General features: G+C 41.5%; 2 protein-coding genes across 7 annotated transcripts in view; one reads left to right on the top strand and one right to left on the bottom strand.

Annotated features, from left to right (window-relative positions):
- The window catches only part of TOMM6 (translocase of outer mitochondrial membrane 6), an 84,120-nt gene that overhangs the window by 50,424 nt on the left and 8,462 nt on the right, over positions 1-25,234 (top strand). The gene's annotated exons all lie outside the window — the stretch shown is intronic.
- USP49 (ubiquitin specific peptidase 49) overlaps positions 1-25,234 on the bottom strand; it is a 106,787-nt gene that overhangs the window by 47,416 nt on the left and 34,137 nt on the right. For 2 of the 6 annotated variants that reach the window (XM_063604889.1, XM_055113593.2), the window contains exon 1: positions 3,578-4,152. The exons of the other annotated variants lie outside the window; for them this stretch is intronic. The gene's annotated coding sequence lies outside the window, so the exon portion shown is untranslated. Of the gene's footprint in view, positions 1-3,577; positions 4,153-25,234 lie in introns of those variants that run through there. 6 annotated transcript variants of the gene reach the window in all.

The following is a 25,234-nucleotide window of genomic DNA, read 5'->3' on the forward strand; positions in this document are numbered from 1 at the left end:
CCTACATCCATCTGATACTCAACAAAGTTGACAAAAGCAATGGGGAAAGGACTCCCTATTCAATAAATGGCACTGGAATAACTGGCAAGCCATATGCAGAAGATTGAAGCTGGACTTCTTCCTTACACCATCTACAAAAATCAACTCAACATGGGTTAAAGACTTAAAAGTAAAACCTAAAACTATAAAACCTCTAGAAAACCTAGGAAATACCATTCTGGACACAGGCCCTGGCAAAGATTTCACGACGAAGACCCCAAAAGCAATTGCAGCAAAAGCAAAAATTGACAAATGGCACCTAATTAAAGAGCATAGCAAAGAACAACAACAACAACAAAACCTATCAGCAGAGTGAACAGACAACCCACAGAATGGGAGAAAATATTTGCAAGCTATGCATCTGTCAAAGGTCTAATATCCAGAAGCTATAAGGAACTTAAATTAACAAGCAAAAAACAAACAGCCCCATTAGAAAGTGGGCAAAGGACATGAACATACATTTTTCAAAAGAAGACATATGGTGGCCAACAAGCATATGAAAAGAATGCTCAGCATCACTAATCATTAGAGCAATGCAAATAACCACAATGAGATACCGTCTCACAGCAGTTAGAATGCTATTATTTAAAAGTCAAAAACATCACAGATGATGGCAAAGATGTGGAGAAAAGGGACCACTTATACAATACTAGTGGGAATGTAAATTAGTTCAGCCACTGTGGAAAGCAGTTTGGTGATTTCTCAAAGAACTTAAAACAGAACTACTATTTAACCCAGCAATCCCATTATTGGTTATATACCCAAAGGAATATAAATCACTCTACCATAAAGACACATGCATGCATATGTTCACTGCAGCAGTAATCACAATAGTAAAGACATAGAACCAATCTAAATGCCCATCAATGGCAGACTGGGTAATTCCACTGCCTGCAACATCCTGGCTAACCAGAGGTCCTGCGTCTATCCACATGACAGTTTCGCTGCTAGCATAACCAGCATTTGAGAGAGCCAGCCCACCAAACATATCTGCAACCAAGGACTCTCACGGAGTGTACTTCACTCCCTTGTCACCTCCACCAGAGCAGGTGCTATTATCCATGGCTGGGAGACCTGAAGAGGAATCCATCACAGGACTCTTTGCAGATATTCCCCAGAACCAGCCCAGGGCCTGGTAGCTCCACTGGGTAGCTAGACCCAAAAGAGCAGTAATTATCACTGCAGTCCAGCTCTAAGGAAGCCCTATCCCTAGGGGAAGGGGGAGAGCACCACATCAAGGGATCACTCTGTGGTATAAATAAATCTGAACATCAGGCTTTGAGTTCCAGATTTTTCCACTGAAATAGTCTACCCAAATGAGAAGGAATCAGAAAAGTAATTTTGCTAATATGACAAAACTAGGTTCTATAACACCCTCAAAAGACCACACTAGCTCCCCAACAATGGATCCAAACCACTGCAGAATATACATTCTTTTATCAGCACATGGAACATTCTCCAAGATAGACCACATGATAGGTCACAAAACAAGTCTCAATAAATTTAGGAAAATGAAAATTATATCAAGTATCCTCTCAGACCACAGTGGAATAAAACTGGAAATTAACTCCAAAAGGAACGCTCGAAACTATGGACATTAAATAATCTGGTCTTGAATAATCTTTGGGTCAACAATGAAATCAAGATGGAAATTTAAAAAATTCTTGGAACTAAACGATAATAGTGACACAATTTATTAAACCCCTGGGACATAGCAAAAGTGGTGCTAAGAGAAAAGTTCATAGCATTTAATGTCTACATCAAAAAGTCTGAAAGAGTCCTGGTGTGGTGGTTCATGCCTATAATCCTAGCACTTTGGAAGGCTGAGACAGGTGGCTTGCTTGAGCTTAGGAGTGTGAGACCAGCCTGGGCAACATGGCAAACTCTGTCTCTACAAAAAATACAAAAATTAGCTGGGTGTGGTGGCATATGCCTGTAGTCCTAGCCACTTGGGAGGCTGAGGTGGGAAGATAGCTTGAGCCCAGGAGGCGGAGGTTGCAATGAGCCAAGATTGTGCCACTGCACTCCAGTCTGGACAATAGAGCCAGGCCTTGTCTCAAAAAAAAAAAAAAAAAAAGTCTGCAAGAGCATAAATAGACAATCTAAGGCCACACCTCAAGGAACTAGAGAAATAACAAACCAAACCCAAACACAGCAGAAGAAAAGAGTAACGAAGATCAGAACAGACCTAAAATAAATTGAAACAAAAAAAAAATACAAAAGATAAATGAAACAAAAATGCCTATCAACCAACGAGTGGATAAAGAAAATGTGGAATATATATACCATGGACTACTACTCAGTCATAAAAAGGAATGAAATAATGGCATTCGCAGCAACCTGGGTGGAGGTGGAGACCATTACTCTTAAGTGAAGTAACTCGGGAATGGAAAACCAAATATTGTATGTTCTCATAAGTGGGAGCTAAGCTATGAGGATGCAAAGACATAGGAATGATATAATGGATTTGGGGGGCTTGGGGGTTAGGGTGGGAGGGGGTAAGGGATAAAAGAATACACAGTAGGTACAGTGAATACTGCTTAGGTGATGGGTGCACCAAAATCTCAGAAATTGCCACTAAAGAACTTATCCATGTAACCAAAAATCATGTTCCTAAAAACTATTGAAATAAAAGAGAACTCTGCAATACCTTCTGTAGTTTGTCTCAGCAAATACCACAATGTAAATATCAGTATAATGAATTGATTATTAACATTTAAAAAAAAATAGGCCGGGCACGGTGGCTCATGCCTGTAATCCCAGCACTTTGGGAGGCCGAGGTGGGCGGATCGTGAGGTCAGGAGAACAAGACTATCCTGGCTAACACGGTGAAACCCTGTCTCTACTAAAAATACAAAAAATTAGCCATGCATGGTGGCGGGCGCCTGTAATCCCAGCTACTCGGGAGGCTGAGGCAGGAGAATGGCGTCAACCCGGGAGGCGGAGCTTGCAGTGAGCCGAGATTACGCCACTGCACTCCAGCCTGGGCGACAGAGCAAAACTCCGTCTCAAAAAAAAAAAAAAAAAAAAAAAAAAAAAAAAATTTTTAAATAAGAAGTGCTATAATAGAGATTTTGGAAGAACACAATAATGGTATTTATTGAGACCTTGGGTCAGTGAAGTTCTCTTAGAGAAGTTGGCACATAAAAGGAGTTTTGAAGAACCAACAGTAGTGGCTGACTCCACGGAAATGGGAAAGAGGAGGAAGTGAGCAACTGGATGAATCTCAAGGTTCTTTCTTTTATAATTTATAGGGTTAGGCTTGACTTAATCTGGTCTTTTTCTAAACTTGCTTTTTTAAAGACATGTATAAACTATTGCTATTTTTGTTCTTTTCATTTTGTAACACTGTGGATGGATTTATAATATAATTTGTCAAAGTCTTAGCCCAACCTCCTATTTTTCTTCAGTTAATTGAAATAGTGGGTTCTGAATTTGTAATGTCTAATTTTTAAAAAACATTTTTAATTAAATAAAATTCTGCTACTATGAAGTCTGGAAAAAAAATTAAATATTGGCCTGGCAGAGTGGTGCATACCTGTAGTCCTAGCTATGCAGGATGACTGTTTGAGCCAAGGAGGTCGAGGTTGGAGTGAGCTATGATTTTGCCACTGCGCTCCAGCCTGGGTGACAGAGCAAGATCCTTGTAGACCTTGTTTCAAAAAACAAACAAACAAACAAAAAAACCTTTTTACTATCTGGCCCCTGTCATCCTCTCCAACTATTTCTGAGTATTTCCCATAGGCCCCATAGGCTCCTTACAATGTAGACAAACTAAATTACTCATTGTCTGTCTCCCAAACTAACCACACTCTTGCCTTCTCACCTTTGTTCATACTATCCCCCCCAACCCAGAAGGGTCTCTTGTACTTCCCTTCTGCTTATCCATTTGTTCAGTAAATAATTTGGGTATCTATTAGGCATTCTGTGGGCCCTAGAAATATTATAGTTAAAAAAAAAGACACAGTCCCTGCCTTCAAGGAGCTTACCATCCAGAGAAGCTTATTCTTTCTTCGATTCTAGGTTGAAGGCCCATCTACTTGTGAAGTCCTACTCTGAGCTCTTATTGCATTATAGGTTGCTCACATACCAGTGCTAATCATAATCCCTAAAAACACAATCTCAAATGCCATAATCCTGAAAGATCAAAATCTCTAAAGTCTAAAAATCCCTAATATCTAAATCCTGAAAATCACAATCCTGGAAGATTAAAATTCAGCATGTTGAAATCCTGAAAGCTGAATTCTGGGGAAGTTCATTTTTTATTGTAAGCAGGGTAGCTGTAGCATGTTACTTGTATCATATTAGGTGGACCTATTCCCATCCTATTTTTATTTGCATTTGGCAGAAAATTCAGATGAGTAGATTAGTCACATGATACAACAACAACGCACAGTTCCGTTTAAAAATGCATCATTTGGCCGGGCGCAGTGGCTCACTCCTATAATCCCAGCACTTCAGGAGGCCAAAGGGGGTGGATTACCTGAGGTCAGGAGTTCAAGACCAGCCTGGCCAACATGGCAAAACCCTGTCTCTACCACAAATACAAAAATTAGCCGGGTGTGGTGGCACCCGCCTGTAATCCCAGCTACTCAGGAGGCTGAGGCAGGAAAATCACTTGAACCTGGGAGGCAGAGGTTGCCGTGAGCTGAGATTGTGTCACTGCACTCCAGCCTGGGTGACAGAGCAAGACCGTGTCTCTAATAAGAAAATAAAAATGCATCACTTGTCTGCACTGGCATTCCTTCCAGCTGATGAAATTCCAGGAGCTTTTAATGAATTAAAGCCACATTTGCCTTAAAAAACTAGCAAAATTACTGACTGGTTCAAAAATAATTATGTGCATGGTAGGATAAGAAGACACATACTTAGCTGGGTGTGGTGGCTCACACCTATAGTCCCAGCTACTTGGGAGGCTGAGGCAGGAGAATCACTTGAACCCAGGAGGTGGAGGTTGCAGTGAGCCGAGATCATGCCACTGCACTCCAGCCTGGGTGACAGAGTAAGACTGTCTCAAAAACAAAACAAAACAAAAAAACACATACACAATGGTGTTGCTGTTCAATCACCAGTATTATTTGTGCCAAACCTGTGGTCTGTATATGATTTCACGTGGAATGGATTTCTGTGTACCCAAAACAACATAGAAGTATGGCACAAAAGATGGGCAAATTTAATAGGAAATGCTCATGTCTGTGTATATCATGTCAGTATATGTCAAATGTGAATGTATTCTACAAGGAGAGCCATGCCCTAAAAGAAAAAAAAACCTATTTTTCATTTTAATCACAGCTATTAATTGTGAGGTAAGACTTCAAAATACAGTTAAATTACTGCAAAAGTCAGCCAGGTCTTATGGACAACCTCTGTGCAACTAACTGCCCAGAATTTATTCCTGTAATACATTTTTCATAAGTTAAATTTGATTTTTAGTTTTTGTGTTTTTTCTTAAGTTTTTTATTCCACTATTTAGTCAGCTTATTCACATATATAAATACTATATATATGAAAACTATATATTATATATAAATACTATATATACATGAATATGTTATATATATATGATGGAGTCTTGCTGTGTTGCCCAAGCCACAGTGCAGTGGCTATTCACAGACACAAGCATAGTGTATTACAGCCTCAAACTCCTGGGTTCAACTGATCCTTCTGCCTCTGTCTCAACCAGCTAGAACTACAGGTATGTGCCACTGCACCCAGCCATCTTGGCTCACTGCAACCTCCACCTCTTGGGTTCAAGTGATTCTCCTGCCTCAGCCTCCTGAGTAGCTGGGGCTACAGGCGTAGGCCACCACGCCTGGCTAAGTATGTGTCTTCTTATCCTACCATGCACAGTAATTACTTTCGAACCAGTCAGTAACTTTGCTAGCACTATTTTTTACAATTCACTGTGCTATATATTTCATCTTTGCATCATTTCCAGTATTAAAAGTATAAATTAAATTATATACTTTTACGGAGTTATAATTTGTTTTATGTATTTTGTAAATATGACTCCAAAAAAGTGCATCGTCACGTTGGCTTTGTGTATAAGCATTGCGTATGTCGGAAAAAAAGGTCGAAACTTCCTCAATAAATGAAGAGATGTCTTTTTTGTATACCTGCATTTGTGGAACATAGAATTTTTCAGCTGGGTGCAATGTCACGTGCCTGTAGTCTCAACCACTTGGGAGGCTGAGCTGGGAGGATCGTTTGAGCCCAGGAGTTCAGGCCCAACCTGGGTAACAAAGCAAAACAGTATCTTTAAAAGAAATAGGCTGAGTGCTGTGGCTCACACCTGTAATCCTAGCAGTATGGGAGGCCAAGGCGGGCGGAGTTCCTGAGCTCAGGAGTTCCAGACAAGCCTGGGCAACATGGCAAAACCCTGTCTCTAATAAAAATACAAAAAATCGGCCGGGTGTGGTGGCTCATGCCTGTAATCTCAGCACTTTGGGAAGCTGCGGCGGGCAGATCACCTGAGGTCACGAGTTCAAGACCAGCCTGGCCAACATAGTGAAACCCGGTCTCTACTAAAAATACAAAAATTAGCCATGCCTGGTGGCGGGTGCGTGTAATCCCAGTTACTCAGGAGGCTGAGGCAGGGGAATTGCTTGAACCCAGGAGGTGGAGGTGGCAGTGAGCCAAGATTGCACCATTGCCCTCCAGCCTGGGCAACAAGAGCAAAACTCCATCTCAAAAAAAAAAGGTAAATAAGCTGGGCATGGTGGTATGTGCCTGTAGTCCCAGCTACTTGGGAGGCAGAGTCAGGAGGCTCATTTGAGCCCAGGAGTTTGGGGCTGTAGTGCATTATGATCACACCTGAGAATAGCCACTGCATTCTAGCCTGGGCAACACAGTGAGACCCTGTCTCTAAAAATAAAATAAACAAAAAGTAAGTAAATGTCCTTTAAATAATTTTTTAAATATTTTTTTTTCCAGAACTACATTTTCAGGATTTTTATCTTTCAAGATTGTGATTTTGGGGATTTTAGACTTTAGGGGATTTTGATCTTTTGAGATTTTAACATGCAGGATTGTTTCTTTGGGGATTATGGCATAAACCCCTCACTTATTATAGTCTACCAAATATTGATAGTTTTAATTTATAAATCTTGTCTTCGCAGCCAAAAGGTAAGTTATTTCAGGGCAGCTACCATTTCCTCATATCTCCAATGCTTAATAAAATGCTTTAAAAATAAAAATCATGGCCAGGCATGGTGGCTCACACCTGTAATCCCAGCACTTTGGGAGGCCAAGGCAGGTGGATCACTTGAGGTCAGGAGGTCGAGAGCAGCCGGACCAACATGGTGAAACCCCTCCTTTACTAAAAATACAAAAATCATCCAGGCATGGTAGCCTGCGCCTGTTAATCCCAGCTACTTGGGAGGCTGAGGCAGGAGAAGCACTTGAACCTGGGAGGTGGAGGTTGCAGTGAGCCAAGATCGCACCACTGCACTCCAGCCTGGGTGACAGAGTGAGACTCTGTCTGAAAAAAATAATAAAAATAAAATGAAAATCATTAGAGGAGTGATATCAACAAGATGGTAGACTAGGAAGCAACAGATCCTTCCCCAACAGAGACACAGAGAAGTCAGGTACTGTGCATTTTTCACTATATTTCCAGAGCCAACAATATGGCCAAATAGATATTCAGATTATTTACTGAACAAATGAATGAGTGAGAGGCAGTGTGGAGGCCCTTCCTAGAGAGGAACAATATGAGCAAAGTCAAGAGAGCAAGAGTGTGTTTAGTGTGTTAACAACAATATATGGACCAGAATACCTTTGTGAGAGCTCTGAAGAAGAGCTGAGAAGCTACAGCACCAGGCCACTGTAAAACCAAAAGGAGATTACAGCAAAAGGGGTAGGAAATTTCAGTGTTTGGCATGTCCTTTCATGTCCTTCTTCCTATGTAGCATAGCACAGAGTAAGTTGGAGGAAACCCCCCCATACTGGGTCTACTCCTTCTGGACAGAAACAAAAGAGTTGACCGTGTGTCCAACATTCTGGCTTGTCTGGGGCTTCCTGAGAGACTGATTTCTATCTCATATGACTCAGAATACTGACTGGACAGGTTCCAGAGTACAGAAGACACTGAAAACAGAGGAGAGGCAGGATGTTAGCACTGAAGTTCCATAGGCAGACATCAGGGGGAGCAAGAGGTCAGAAAAAGGTTGAGAGATCCTGGAAACAACAGCCAGGATAATTGGTAAAGGTCTTCCTCTGCAAAGTCACTAGACAAAGACTTGGACAGATGGTTGTTTGTTTTAAGTGCTTAAAGCCCAGCAAGAGATTATAAGGCATACAAATAAACAGGGCAATATGGCTGAATTAAAGGAATAAAATATAACTCCAGAAACAGGCCCTAAAGAAATGCAGATCTGTGAGCTGCCTGACAAAGAATTTAAAATAACTGTTATAGATGCTCAATGAGCTAGAACACAGATACAAAACTAAATGAAATGAAGAAAACAATCCATGACCAAAAAGATAAACAATGAAAAAGATCCAAACAGAAATTCTGGACCTTGAAAAATTCAATAACTGAACTGAAAAATTTATTAGAGGGGTTCAATAGCAGGTTTAATCAGGCAAAAGAAAGTAGAGTCAGCCGGGTGCAGTGGCTCACACCTGTAATCTAGCACTTTAGGAGGCCGAGGCAGGTGGATCACGAGGTCAAGAGGTTGAGACCATCCTGGCCAAAATGGTGAAACCCCGTTTCTACTAAAAATACAAAAATTAGCTGGGCATGGTGGTGAGCACCTGTAGTCCCAGCTACTCAGGAGGCTGAGGCAGGAGGATCACTTGAACCCAGGAGGCGGAGGTTGCAGTGAGCCAAGATCGTGCCACTACACTCCAGCCTGGCAACAGAGCAAGACTCTGTCTCAAAAAAAAAAAAGTAGAGTCACAGGAGCAAAAAGGAAACAGATTGGCAAAGAGCACATAAAGAACTTATAGGGCACGATCAGCACAACACATTCTGAAATGCACATTATGAAAACTCAGAAGAAGAGGGAGAGACAAAGTGGCAGAGAGCTTCTTTGAAGAAATAACAGCTGCAAGCTTCCCAAATCTAAGGAGATAAATGGATATGCACATTAAAGAACCTCAAAGGACTTCAACAAGGATAAATCTAGAGAGGATCATAAAGACACATTATAATTAAATTATCTAAAGTCAAAGACAGAGAACATATTCAAAGCAGCAAAAGAAAATCGATTCATCACATACAAGGGAGTTTCCATTCCCAGATTTACCAGCAGAAACTCCAAAGAAGTAGTTTTCTGTATGTGAATGAAGTTTTTAACAATTTAAAACAGAATGCTGTAACTTTAAAGATGATTTATGCAATCACAACAATAAACACAAATAAAGTATCTATAGAATATATATAATAGGAAATGAGAAGAGAATCAACATACATAGCTACAAAAAAAATCAACAAAACACGAAAAAGGCAGTAAAAAAGAAGGGACAAAAAAGCTACAAAATATACCAAAAACAATTAACGAAATGGCAATAGTAAATCCTTCCCTCCCTATTGGTAGCCTATGTTTTGTTTTAGATAGGCTCGCACGCTGTTACCCAGGCTACAGTGCAGTGGCACTATCATGGTTCAGTGCAGCCTCGACCTCCTGGGCTCAAGCAATCCTCCTCCCTCAGCCTCCTGGGTAGCTGGGACTACGGGTGCATGCCGCAACATCTGGCTAATTAAAAAAATATATATATTTTTTGGAGAAATAGGGTCTTCCCTGGCCGGGTGCAGTGGCTCACACCTGTAATCCCCGCACTTTGGGAGGCCAAGGCACACGGATCATAAGGTCAGGAGATTGACACCATCCTGGCTAACATGAAACCCCATCTCTACTAAAAATACAAAAAATTAGCCAGGTGCAGTGGCAGGCACCTGTAGTCCCAGCTACTTGGGAGGCTGAGGCAGGAGAATGGCGTGAACCCGGGAGGCAGAGCTTGCATTGAGCCAAGATCGCGCCACTGCACTCCAGCCTGGACAACACCAGACGGTGTCTCACCGTCTAAAAAAAAAAAAAATGAGAGAGAGAGAAATGGGTTCTTCCCTATGTTGCCCAGGCTGGTTTCTAACTCCTGGCCTCAAGTGATCTTCTTGTCTTGGCCTGCCAAAGTGTTGGAATTACAGGCAGGAGCCACCATGCTGGGCCAGTAATTAACTTTAAATGTAAAGTCATATATTGACTGGAGTTAAAAAAGGATCCAACTATATGCTGTCTACAAGAGACTCACTTTAGCTCTAAGGACACATAGATTGAAAAGTCTGGAAAAAGATATTCCATGCAAATGGTAACCAGAAGAGAGCAGGAGTGGCTATATTAATGTCAGACAAAATAGATTTTAAATAAAAAACTCTCATAAAAGATAAAAAAATGACATGATAAAAGGGTAAACCAGGAAGATATACAATAATAAATATTTATGCTCCAAACATCAGAGCTTCTAAATATATGAAATAAACTTAGACAGAATTGAAGGGTAAAAGAGCAACACAATTACAGTAGAGAACTTCAAAACTCCACTTTCAATAATGGACAGAACAACCAGACAGAAGGTCAACATGAAAAGAGAGGACCTGAACAACATTATACACCAAATGGACCTAATAGACATATATAGAGAACTCTACCCAACAACAGCAGAATATACATTCTTCTCAAGTGCACATGGAACATCTCTAGGAAAGACCAATGTTAGGCCACGAAACAAATCTTAACAAATTCAAGAAGACTAAAATCACACAAAGTATCTTTCCTTTTTTTTTTTTTTTTTTTTGGAGACTGAGTGTTGCTCTGTTGCCAGGCTGGAGTGCAGTGGCATGATCTCAGCTCACTGCAACCTCTGCCTTCCGGGTTCAAGTGATTCCCCTGCCTCAGCCTCCCAAGTAGCTGGGATTACAGGCACGCGCCACCACGCCCAGCTAATTTTTTGTATTTTAGTAGAGACAAGGTTTTACCATGTTGGCCAATATGGTCTTGATCTCCTGACCTCATGATCCACCGCTTCGACCTCCCAAAGTGCTGGGATTACAGGCATGAGCCACTGTGCCCGGCACAAAGTATCTTTTCTAATGACAATGAAATGAAACTAGAAATCAATGGCACAAGGAAAACTGGAAAATCCACAAATATGTGGAAATTAAACAATCCACTCTTAAATAGCCACAGGATCAAACAAGTCACAAGAGAAGTTAGAAAATACCTTGAGACAAATAAAAATGAAAATGTATCAAAACATATGGGATACAAGAAAAGCAGTGTTAAGAGGTCAATTTATGGTTGTAAAAGCATACATTAAAAAAGAAGAAAGGTCCAGGTGCGGTGGCTCATGCCCGTAATCTCAGCACTTTGGGAGGCCAAGGTGGGCGGATCACCTGAGATCAGGAGTTCAAGACCAGCCTGGCCAACATGGTGAAACCCCATCTCTACTAAAAATACAAAAATTAGCCAGACAAGGTGGCGCACGCCTCTAGTCCCAACTATTCGGGAGGCTGAGGCAGGAGAATCGCTTGAACCTGGGAGGCAGAGGTTGCAGTGAGCTGAGATCGTGCCACTACACTCCAGCCTGGGCAACAGAGTGAGACTCAGCCTCTAAGGAAAGAAAAAAAAAATACATAAATAAATAAATAATATAAAATAAAATCAGAAATGAAAGGGGAAATTGTAACCGATGTCACAGAAATAAAAAGGATTATAAGAGACTACTATAAACAATTGCACACCAACAAACTGGATAACCTAGAATAAATGGATAAATTCTTTTTTTTTTTTTGAGACAGAGTCTCATTCTGTTGCCAGGCTGGAGTGCAGTGGCGCCATCTCGGTTCACTGCAACCTCCGCCTCCTGGGTTCCAGCAATTCTCATGTCTCAGCCTCCTGAGTAGCTGGGACTGCAGGTGCACCACCACGCCCAGCTAATTTTTGTATTTTTAGTAGAGATGGGGTTTCACCATGTTGGCCAGGCTGGTCTCAATCTCTTGACCTCCTGATCCGCCCACCTCGACCTCCCAAAGTGCTAGGATTACAGGCGTAAGCCACCGCGCCTGGCCATGGATAAATTCTTAGAAACACACAACTTACCAAGACTGAATCATGAAGAAATAGAAAAGCTGAAAAAAACCAATGAGTAAGGAGATTAAATCAGTAACCAAAAAACTGCCAACAAAGAAAAGCCCAGGACCAGATGGCTTCACTAGAGAATTCTACCAAACATTAAAAAATAATGAATGCCAAGTTTTCTCAAATTCTTCCAAAAACTGAGGAGGAGGGAACACTTCCAAGCTCATTCTATGATGCCAGCATTACCCTGACACTAAACCAGACACAGACATCAAGAAAAGATAACTACAGATGAATATTCTTTGTGAGTATTGAGGTAAAAACCCTCAACAAAATACTGGAAAATTCAGTAGCATGTTAAAAGAATTACATATTATCAATAAGTAGGACTCATTTCTGGAATGCAAGTATGATTCAACATATGAATATCAATCAATGTAACGCATCACTTTAACAGAATAAGGACAAAAAGATGACCGTCTCAATTGATGCAAAAAAGGCACTGGACAAGATTCAACAAAACACCCTTTTATGACAAAACATCAAACAAAGTATAAATAGAAGGAAACTGCCTCAAAATCATAAAGACCATGTATGAAACCCTCACAGATAATATCATACTCAGTGGTGAAAGAATAAAAGCCTTTTCTCTAAGACAAGGAACAAGCCAAGCATGCACACTCTCACTACTTCTATTCAACATAATGTTGAAAGTGCTAGTCAGTGCAATTAGGCAAATTGGAAAAGAAGTAAATTTAGCTGGGCTGGGCACGGTGGCTCACACCTGTAATCCCAGCACTTTGGGAGGCCAAGGCAGATGGATCACGAGATCAGGAGTTCAAGACCAGCCTGGCCAAGATGGTGAAACCCCATCTCTACTAAAAATACAAAAAAATTAGCCAGGCGTTGCGGCGGGCGCCTGTAATCCCAGCCACTCGGGAGGCTGAGGCAGACAATTGCTTGAACCTGGGAAGCAGAGGCTGCAGTGAGCTGAGATCGCGCCACTGCACTCCAGCCTGGGAGACAGAGCGAGACTCGTCTCAAAAAAAAAAAAAAAGAAAGAAAAGAAGTAAATTTATCTGTTCTCAGATAACATGATCTAATATATAGAAAATCCTGGGCCGGGCACGGTGGCTCACACCTGTGCTGTAATCCCAGCACTTTGGGTGGACGAGGAGGGCGGATCACCTGAAGTCAGGAGTTCAAGACTAGCCTGACCAACATGGTAAAACCCCATCTCTACTAAAAATACAAAATTAGTCGGGTGTGGTGGTACATGCCTGTAATCCAAGCTACTTGGGAGGCTGAGGCAGGAGAATTACTTGAACCCAGGAGGCGGAGGTTGCAGTGAGCTGAGATTGTGCCCCTGCACTCCAGCCTGGGCAACGAGAGTGAAACTCCATCTCAGAAAAGAAAGAAAAAGAAAATCCTAACGAGTTTGCAAAAAAATTGTTAGAATAGACAAATTCAGCAAAGCTGCAGGATTCAAAATCAATATGCAAAAATCTGCTGGATTTATATAAACTAACAATGAACAATTCAAAAGGAAATTTTTTAAAATCTCATTAAGAACAGCATAAAATACACTTAGGAATAAAACTGAGCAAGTGAAAGACTTGGACGATGAAGACTATAAAACATTGTGGAAAGAAATTAAAGACACAAATAAATGGAAAGACATCCACGTTCCTGGATTGGAAGACTTGGTATTGTTAAAATGTTAATCCTACCAAAAGCAATATACAGATTCGATGCAAGTCCTATCAAAATCCCAGCAGCAATTTTCTGAAATACAAAAATTAATTCTAAAACTCATATGAAATTTCAAGAGACCTTGAGATATTTAACACCAATGTTCATAGCAGCACTATTCATAACAGCCAAGAAGTGGAAGCAACCAAAATGTCCATCAATGGATAAACGGATAAACAAAATGTGGTATACACATGAGATGGAATATTATTCAGCCTTAAAAATGAAAGAATTCTGGCCAGGCGCAGTGGCTCACACCTGTAATCCCAGCACTTTGAGAGGCCTAGGCGGACGGATCACCTGAGGTCAGGAGTTCGAAACCAGCCTAACATGGAGAAACCCCATCTCTACTAAAAATACAAAAATTAGCTGGGCGTGGTGGCCTGCGCCTGTAATCCCTGTTACTCGGGAGGCTAAGGCAGGAGAATCGCTTGAACCCAGCAGGTGGAGGTTGCAATGAGCCGAGATGGCGCCATTGCACTCCAGCCTGGGCAACAAGAGCGAAACTCCATCTCAAAAAAAAAGAGCTGGCGGGGAGAATTTTGACACATGCTACAACATAAATGAGCCTTGTGGACTTTAGGCAAAATGAAATATGCCCATCGGAAAAAGACAAATACCGTATGATTCCATTTATATGAGGTATCTAAAGAAGTCAAATTCATAGAGACAAAGTAGAATGGTGGTTGCCAGGGACTGGGGAAGAGGATGGAGGGTTTTTTAATGCGTATAGAGTTTCAGATTTGCAAAATGAAAAACTGTTGCAAAATGAAAAACTTTAGAACTGTTTCACAGCAATGCAAATATACTAAATACTAGTGAACTGTACTCTTGAAAATGAAGGGTTTAAGATGTTAAATTTTATGTTTTTTTACCACACACACAAAAAGATAAGCACTAAAACATTTGTCCAATATAAGATCTCTGACCTCAGAGTTTACAATCTCATATAGAAGATGAGAAATAAGTACAAAGAACCTGGATAGGTAAGGCCATCTCAAGGTACCAAGGCAAACACTAAGAGTCTTACTAAGAAGCAGGGTAGGCCAGGCACAGTGGCTCACGCCTGTAATCCCAGCACTCTGGGAGGCCAAGGCGGGCAGATCACCTGAGGTTGGGAGTTCAAGACCAGCCTGACCAACATGGAGAAAGCCCGTCTCTACTAAAAAAAATACAAAATTAGCCAGGCAAGGTGGTACATGCCTGTAATCTCAGCTACTTGGGAGGCTGAGGCAGGAGAATTGCTTGAACCCGGGAGGCGGAGGTTGAGGTGAGCCAAGATTGCGCCATTGCACTCCAGCCTGGGCAACAACAGCGAGACTCTGTCTCAAAAAAAAAAAAAAAAAAGAAGCAGCGTAGGCCAGGAGGGGTGGCTCATGCCCATAATCCCAGCACTTTGGGAGGCTGAGGCAGGTGGATCACCTGAGGTCAGGAGTTCGAGACCAGCCTGGCCAACATGGTGAAACCCCACCTCTACTAAAAATACAAAAAATACCTGGGTGTGGTGGTGTGCACCTGTAGTCCCAGCTACCCAGGAGGCTGAGGCAGGAGAATCTCTTGAACCCAGGAGGCAGAGGTTGCAGTGAGCCAAGATCCTGCCACTGTACTCCGGGCTGTGCGACAGAGCGAGACTCTGTCTCAAAAAAAAAAAAAAAAAAAAAAAAAAGCAGCAGCATAAACTACAGTTCAACTAAGATTTCCCTGAACATACTTCCAACTAATATGATAAATCACCTGCGATTTCATTCTATCCCAAGGTAATTTATTCTAACCCAAAATAGGATCCTAATCTACCAGTCGAGATGAATGAGTTCCCCAACTACTAATCTTCAGACTAATAATTTCACTCACCAGGGTAAGATTCCTATCTATTTTGTTCTTGGGAAACACTGGTTTCTTTATTAAGAGATTATATGTCTCCAATGTTCTTGGTGTTAAAATATTCTTTCTTGCATGTTGATGATAGCAGATGTTAGTTTAGGTTGGTGTATATATGTGTGTGCATGTATGTGTACACACACGTGTGCATTTTAAAGATCCATTAAATCAAAAAGTCTGAGAAACAATGTTTTAGATAAAATCCTTAGAACAACGCCTTGGAGAGCCTTTTATTTATATTCTGAGACAGGGTCTCACTTTTTCCCCAAGCTGGAGTGCAGTGGTGCAATCTCCGCTCACTGGAACCTCCGCCTACCAGGTTCAAGTGATTCTCGTCCCTCAGCCTCCTAAGTAGCTGGGACTACAGGTGCATACTAACATGCCTGGCTAATTTTTATATTTTTTGGTAGAGATGGGGTTTCGCTACATTGGCCAGGCTGGTCTCGAACTTCTGACCTCAAGTGATCCGCCCACCTTGGCCTCCCAAAGTGCTGGGATTATGGGTGTGAGCCATTGTGCCTGGCAGGAGAGCCTTTTAATCTTATAATTCTATTATTTAAATGTCACAATTTTCTAGGGAAGAGCTTCTCAAGGAAATAACCAGTGCTGATGTTGAGCTCTTCTGCTATAGAGACTTTTTTTTGGCATAGTACTGTTTCTTCATTAAAAGTACTTTTATTGGCCAGGCACGGTGGCTCACGCCTGTAATCTCAGCACTTTGGGAGGCCAAGGCAGGCGGCTCAGCTGAGGTCAGGAGTTCAAGGCCTGCCTGACCAACATGGTGAAATCCCGTCTCTACTAAAAATACAAAAATTAGCCAGGAGCGGTGGTGCACACCTGTAATCCCAGCTACCTGAGAGGCTGAGGCACAAGAATCACTTGAACCCAGGAGGCAGAGGTTGCAATGAGCCGAGATCACACCACTGCACTCCAGCCTGGGCAACAGAGTGAGCCTCTCTCTCAAAAAAACCAAACAGACAAACAAAAGAAAAGTACTTTTATTATTTTCTGACCCTTAGCACCCTGCAAAATGGTTAAGGAATAAATTTTTAATCTGTCACTTATAAAACCTAACTGCTTACTGCCACACAATCTGATCCCGCCATTTTAATGCTATAGGTTTATTATTTAAAGCTACCTTTTTTCAGACCCTTTTTTCACTCACACCACTGGAAACTCGACACACTTAAGGCTTTAAAAACTTGTAATATTAGGCCAGGCACTGTGGCTTGTGCCTGTAATCCCAGCACCTTGGGAGGCTGAGGCAGGTGGATCACCTGAGGTCAGGAGTTTGAGACCAGAATGGCCAACATGGCGAAACCCCGTCTCTACTAAAAATACAAAAATTAGCTGAGCATGGTGGTGCATGCCTGTAATCCCAGCTACTAGGGGGGCTGAGGCAGGAGGATCGCTTGAACCCGGGAAGCAGAGGTTGCAGTGAGCTGAGATAGTGCCACTGCATTCCAGCCTAGGCGACAGAGTGAGACTCCATCTCAAAAAAAAAAAGTAAATTAATAAATAAAAGCATGTAATATTAAGGCCGGGCGCGGTGGCTTATGCCTGTAATCCCAGCACTTTGGGAGGCCTAGGTGGGTGGATCACAAGGTCAGCAGATCGAGACCATCCTGGCTAACATGGTGAAACCCTGTCTCTACTAAAAATACAAAAAAAATTAGCCGGGCGTGGTGGCGGGCGCCTGTAGTCCCAGCTACTCGGAAGGCTGAGTCAGGAGAATGGCGTGAACTCGGGAGGCGGAGCTTGCAGTGAGCTGAGATGGCGCCACTGGACTCCAGCCTGGGCAACAGAGCGAGACCCCGTCTCAAAACAAAAAAAAACAAAAAACTTGTAATATTAATAAGCTCCAACATTTCAGCGCTCTCTCAAACCTCAAACATACTTTTTTCCCTTTGCTTTGCATTCCCAAATAGCTGCTGTGTTGTAAGTTGAACAAAGATATGCAGAATTTGCAGAAGAAACACTCCGAAGACAAGCTAACATGCAACTTCAAATGATATAGCACTACTGGGGACTCAGAGAAATCACAGAGGCAGATAAGCCTAGGGGGCATGGACAAGCACCTGATATATTTATTTCTGAAGAGAGGATGCCAGGTGCAAACTGTGCCAAACTCAATGCAGACTCCTCCCTTATCCACAGTTTTGCTTTCTGAGTTTTCAGTTACCTGTGGTCCGAAAATACATGAGTACAAGTACAGTAAGATATTTTGAGAGAGACAGAGAAAGACCACATTCACAAAGCTTTTATCACAGCATATTGTTATAGTTGTTCTATTTTATTATTGTTGTTGTTAATCTCTTACTGTGCCTAATTTATAAATTAAGCTTTATAGGTATGTATATACAGGAAAAACATGGTATATATAGGGTTCACTACTGTCCCGTGGTGCTGGATACCATGGTACTGAAATAGCCATCCACTGGGAGTTTTGGAAATGTATCCCCTGAGGATAAGGGGAGACTATTGTTCATGGAGTTTCCAGCTACAAATCAAGGACCAGTGTGTGCAACTGGTAGGGATCTGCTGGCTATACGGCAACCGCTGGTCAGTGGCTGCCATCTTCAACTACAAAGGCTAAAGTGTGGCTATCAACATCTGCCTTCTTCAACCAGTTATTTATCTTAGTGCTAAAGTGACAGTGGCCTTGAGGCATATTTACTCATCTACCTAAAAAATAAAACTGGAAGTAAAGGGAAGACACACAAAAAGCTTAATAAAATTTGTATTAAGCATGTTATCTCCTTTCAGTGTATTATCTCCTTTTAACCCTCTTTGTATCTTACTATAGAAAGATCTCATCTGGGCGCGGTGGCTCATGCCTATAATCCCAGCACTTTGGGAGGCCGAGGCAGGTGCATCGCTTAAGCTCAGGAGTTCAAGACCAGCCTGGACAACATGGCAAAACCCTATCTCTACAAAAAAATACAAAAATTAGCCAGGCATAGTGGTGCATGCTTGTAGTCCCAGCTCCTTGGGAGGCTGAGGCAGGAGGATCACTTAAGCCTGGGTGGCGGAGGTTGCAGCCACTGCACTTTAGCCTGGGCAACAGAGTGAGACCCAGTCTCAAAAAAATAAAGTTTGTCTAACCTCATCTAGAGTATGAGGAACTCTTCCTTGGTATTCTAATACCTTCTTCACACCCAAGATTATAGCATGCCTAACTGTAATTCCTGTTTTCCTTTATCCACCTGATTAGACTTTGAAGTCCTTAAGACCTGGAATAATGAGCCTGTTATTGTTATCTCTGTAACACAGGCATTACATGCATACTTACATAGTTCATCAGTAAGTGAGGATTCAATGGTAAGTGAGGATTCAATGGATGGATGAATCTCCTGAAACCATGTTAAGTACAGACACAGTCAAAGTGACTTCTCTCTCAGTAGAAGCAGCTGCTATACTATTCAACTATGATAATGTCAACCAGGGATTTAGCAGACATCTTAAAGACTGAGGATACAGACAAAATGCAAATGGGGTGTGTGTGTGTGTAGCATGTGGCATTGTGTATCAGGGAGCACTTTTCAGTATCCTAAGGGCTCCATCCATATTTAGCCTAGCATTGCTGCCCCATCATTCAGGTATCTTCCTGGCTGCTGAACAAAGTCTGTCCCTAATTAGAGACCTACCAAAACCAAAGGAAAACCCATTCTATGGTGAGAGACTTCCCCCTCATCATAATGGGTGTAATAAATATTACCTCTTCCCCAAGGTTGTCATAAAAGAGAGATTTACACAATAATAGGTATCTATGCTTGCCTGCTCCAGCTGCTTTATTCTTTTAAATTAAGTCACAGCGTTCATGTTATGAGAGCACTGTGTTCCCTATCTTAGTGATAGTTCCCTATCTCAAGATTCCTTCCTCCTTCACCACTTCCCATATCCCATCAATTCCCAAATCCTATTAATTCTTCCTTATGAGCTTTGACTATTTCTCTCCATCATATCTTTATAATAACCAATCAGGCCCTAGATGCTAAGACCCCTTTTTCTCTCTGATCTCATTATTCTTCCTCTCACTTACTCCCCATGAGCCACATTGGCCTCCTCACTGTTCTTCCAACACACCAGGCAATCTCTCATCTCAGAACTGTGCAATTCTGTTTTTTATTTTTTCTGCCTAGAATGCTCTTCCCTCAGATATCTACATGGCTTGCCATCCTCACTTCATTCAGATGTGTGCTTAGATGTTTCCTTCTCAGTGAAGCCTTCCCTGGTCACTCTATTATAAAATCATTCCCCACTTAACACTCTCTTATTCCTTTTCCCAATTTGTTTTCCTCCCTAGCAATTATCACTATCTAAACATAGTATGTATTTACTTATGTATAGTCATTCTCCCCACTAGACGATAAGCTCCATGAGGGCAGAGAGTTCTATTTGGGTCACAGCTATATCTCAAGCACTTGGAACAGCACCTAGCAGAAAAAAGATACTAAGTACGTATTTTCTGAAAGAGTGAATAAAACTACCTCCACATCCATTGCCTCGATTCTAATTTAAACTATCATCAGTTCTAGCCCACATTACTGCAACTGCCTTTTAATGGGTCTTCCTGCATTCAGCCTAAAACCCAAATATGTCATTCTCACTGCCTTGGGGAGAAAGTCCAAACTGCTTAACATGGCTTGTCTTTCATAGTCTGATCCTGCATACCTCTCTAGTTCATCCCTCTTTCTCTACCCCATGACTATGCTCCAGCTGTTCTAAAGCATTTTAAGTTCCCCAAAGGAACTATTCTCTCTTACTTCTGGGTCTTCCCATAAGCTGCTCCCTCCCCTAGAACATTTTCATCATTCCCCTGGCTATCCATTCCTTCCTTAGCCTGACTCTTACTTATCCATCACATCTTGGTATAGTCACTCCTTCCTCCAAGAAATCTTCCACTACCCTCCAAGGCTGGGTTAAGCGTACCTTCTATGTGCTCTCCGAGCACATGTGTGTACTTTCCCTTATTCAGCATCTACCATGCTGTACTGTAATTGTCTGTCTGCTTGACTGTGTCCCAACTATAACAAACCTGAAGAAGACATCGTGCCGAGAACAGAGCAGGAACCTAATAAATTTTGTTGAATTAAAGACCGAATGAATAAACAAATAACGTTCTACTTCAGTGTCCTCTTTGGCAAATTATTAATTGCTATGTCTAAGATTCTTTTTACATACAGAGGTGAAAAAATATTCTGACAAAAACTGAGAAAGCTACAGTAATTTTTAAATTAGAGTTCAAAAAATAAGACAATCTTTCTGATCGAAAAGAGTACTTTAAACTACTATGAAAGGGTGCAGGAAGACCCATTAAAAGGCAGTTGCAGTAAAATAAACTAGAATACCAATGGAAATAGTTGCAGACAATATAAAAAGAAAGTGTGTAACCTGTGTCTAAATGTTGTACATCCTAGAATACTTAATATATTGGCAAGAGCTACTAGCTAATAGTCCCATTTACCGAAGACTGTCATGAATTAGCAGACCTAGGCAATGACCATCAATGGCTACTCAACAAAAAGAAAAAGGAGAGACATCTAGATATTAGGTATCTCCTGATGGAAATATACACACTTATTAAGTATTTCTTCCACCAGTGTATCCAATACCACTGGGATACAGTCACCAATATTCAGACTGAGGGGAACTCTACAAGACTTAGACTTAGTTTCTTTAGAGTCACTACAAGACTCTAATGACTTAGTTTCTTTAACATATAGCTTGCAAGGAGAGAGGGAGGGAGGGAGGGAGAGAGAAAGAGAGAGAGAGAAGAGGTGAGGCAGTTGAGAGACAGAGAGAAAAAAAATCAACTAATTGCAACATTTGAACTTTACTGGAATCCTAATTCAAATCAGCAAACAATTTTTTAAATGAGATAAATGAGGAAATTTGAACACTGACTACTATTCCATGATATTAAGAAATTACTATCAGTTTTTATATGCTTGAAAATTCTTGTAGTTTTTATTATTTGTTTATTTATTTATTTATTTATTTTGAGATGGAGTCTTGCTCTGTTGCCAGGCTGGAGTGCAGTGGCATGATCTCGGCTCACTGCAACCTCCACTTCCCGGGTTCAAGTGATTCCCCTGCCTCAGCCTCCTGAGTAGCTGGGACTACAGGCATGCACCATCACACCCAGCTAATTTTTTTTTTGTATTTTAGTAGAGACATAGTTTCACCATGGTGGCCAGGATGGTCTCAATCTCCTGACCTCGTGATCCACCTGCCTCAGCCTCCCAAAGTGCTAGGATTACAGGTGTGAGCCACCGCGCCCGGCAGATTATTATTATTATTTTTTAAAGAACTCATAGGCCGGGCACGGTGGCTGGTGGCCCATGCCTGTAATCCTAGCACTTTGGGAAGCCGAGACAGGCAGATTGTCTAGCTCAGGAGTTCGAGACCAGCCTGGACAAGATAGTGAAACCCCATCTCTACTAAAATATAAAAACTAGCTGGGCATGGTGGCACACGCCTGTAATCCCAGCTACTCGGGAGGCTGAGGCAGGAGAATTGCTTGAACCAGGAGGTGGAGGTTGCAGTGAGCTGAGATTGCACCACTGCACTCCAGGCTGGGCAACACTGAGTGATACTCTTGCCTCAAAACATAACAATAAAAATAAAATAAAACCAGGGCTGGGCACAGTGGCTCACGCCTGTAATCTCAGCACTTTGGGAGGCTGAGGCAGGTGGATCACGAGGTCAGGAGATCAAGACCATCCTGGTTAACATGGTGAAACCCTATCTCTACTAAAAATACAAAAAATTAGCTGGATATGGTGGCAGGCGCCTGTAGTCCCAGCTACTTGGGAGGCTGAGGCAGGAAAATGGCTTGAACCCAGGAGGCAGAGCTTGCAGTGAGCCGAGATCGCGCCACTGCACTCCAGCCTGGGCGACAGAGTGAGACTCAGTCTCAAAACAAATAAATAAATAAATCCAATATAAGTATAGAACATTAAAATTCTATAAGTATTCTCCCGCTGCTTTCTGTCTCCAGTAGCTTCCCTAGAGGTAACTACTGTTAACTGAGCATCCTTCTGGGGCACATTTCCAGGAATATTTTATGCATTTAGAAACATAATGCTTAATGTAAATTGTATCCTGTATGTTATTCTAAATTTTTCCTCTTTTAACTTAATATATCTTATACATTTTCCCATATATCTGGCTTTATGTCACTCTTTTTTTTTTTTTTTTGAGATGGAGTCTCACTCTGTTGCCTAGGCAGGAGTGCAGTGATCTCGGCTCACTGCAACCTCCACCTTCCTGGTTCAAGCAATTCCCCTACCTCAGCCTCCCAAGTAGCTGGGATTACAGGTGCACACCACCATGCCCGGCTAATTTTTTTGTATTTTTAGTAGAGACGGGGTTTCACCATATTGGCCAGACTGGTCTCGAACTCCTGTCCCTCAGGCAATCTGCCCACCTCGGCCTCCCAAAGTGCTGGGATTACAGGCATGAGCCACCGCACCCGGCCACATCACTCTTTTTAAAGACTGTAGCATATGCTATGATAGGAACTGCATAATGCATTTAACTAGCCCCCATGAGAGGAGAATTATGCCATTTTTGGTGTTTCATTATTATAAACAATACACCATAGATATGGTTGGGTATCTATCATGGGACACTTACACAAGTGCATCTATGACATAATTTACAGAAAATGAATTGCTGTGTCAAGGGATATACGCATTTAAATTTTGGATAGAGATCATCAAACTGGCCTCCAAAAGGTTACACTAATTTACGCTATCCCCTAATTACCCACCAGTAGTATTTGAGAATGCATTTCCCTAATACTGGAGACTGATACATCTTTAAATATGTTTCAATAGGACATTTGAAAAATAATATATACATATATTTTGTTTGTACATCTTTAGTTATAGTGAATATTGATCTATTTTTTCTTTTTATGTGAACTGTCAATTCATGTCTTTTCTATTGGGCTCTTAGCCTTGTAAAATTGATTTCTAAAAATATTTTGTGTTCTAATGAAATCAGAGTACATGGTTTCAAAAGGAAAAGATGGTCCTCAAACTACAGATTTAAAAATACTAAAAGATCAGCTTAAAAATAAGAGTACATTAAGGAAACAATGTGATTTAATGAACTCAATTTTTTTAATAGTGTATGATATGTTTACAGCACATTCAGACAAATATCAAAAAACAGAGGAATAGAGAAGACATGTTAGATGTTCATATCTTTAAACAACCATGAAATTCACACTTAATATTTATTTTGTTTGACTTTATTTTGAGACAGAGTCACTCTGTCGCCCAGATTGGAGTGCAATGGTGTGATCTCGGCTCACTGCAACCTCCACCTCCCAGGTTCCAGCAATTTTCATGCCTCAGCCTCCAGAGTAGCTGGGATTACAGGCGTGCACTACCACACCTGGCTAATTTTTTTTGTATTTTATTAGAGATGGGGTTTCGCCAGGTTGGCTGGGCTGGTCTCGAACTCTTAGCCTCAAGCAATCCGCCCATCTCAGCCTCCCAAAATGCTGGGATTACAGATGTGAGCCACCGCACCTGGCCTCTCACACTTAATATTTAAATATACTAACAGCACTTCTTCCTACTTCCTCCAGTTCTAGATATGGCACTCCTATTTACCTGACTTGAAAACCTGACTTTCTCTTTAACTCCTTATTCATGTCACAATCAAGTCAGTTACTAAAGCCTACTAATTTGTATTCAGAAATGGGAGTATTAGATCCTAGTCTAGGCTCTTCATTATGATAGCTCATTGAAGAGTATGAATTCAAATGCCCCCCTTGTTTCTTGACTTCTTGAACCTAGTCACCCTCCCCATTTCCACTGCTATACCCTTGCCCCAAATCTGTCCTTACACTGCATGCCTGCATTATTACTGTTTTAATTGCTAGTGGATCTTGACACCTCCGATCTTTCTGGATCTACTACAGTAAATCTTAAGTATTATCACGGGTATTAAACAAAAACAGCATTTTCATTCTATACTGATTCCCCTGCTTAAAAACCACATCAGCTATCTAATATCCAACAGCCAGGCACTGTATAAGTTAAATTTATTATTTAACTTTCCTGAATTTGTCTTAATGTTCTCACAGAGTTGATGTGATTATATAAAATAATGTATGTGATAGTGCCTAGCACGTGATAGTGCCTAGCATATAGAAGGTGCTCAAAAAATTAGATGAACAACATTAACGCAAATGAATTTTCTAAACCTCAGTATTTATTTATTTTTGATTCACCCTCACCCACTTTGAAGTGCAGTGGCATGATCATAGCTCACTGCAGCCTTGACCTCCTCGGGCTCAGGTGATCACCCCACCTCAGCCCTTGGAGCAGCTGGGATTATAGGCATGTGCCACCACACCTGGCTAATTTTTGTAATTTTTTTTTTTTTTTTTTGGTAGAGACAGTTTCACTGTGTCTCCCAGGCTGATCTCAAATTCCTGGGCTCAACCAATCCTACCACCTCAG

The sequence above is a fragment of the Pan paniscus genome, chromosome 5 (genome assembly GCF_029289425.2).
Source record: "Pan paniscus chromosome 5, NHGRI_mPanPan1-v2.0_pri, whole genome shotgun sequence".
Classification (NCBI taxonomy): domain Eukaryota; kingdom Metazoa; phylum Chordata; class Mammalia; order Primates; family Hominidae; genus Pan; species Pan paniscus.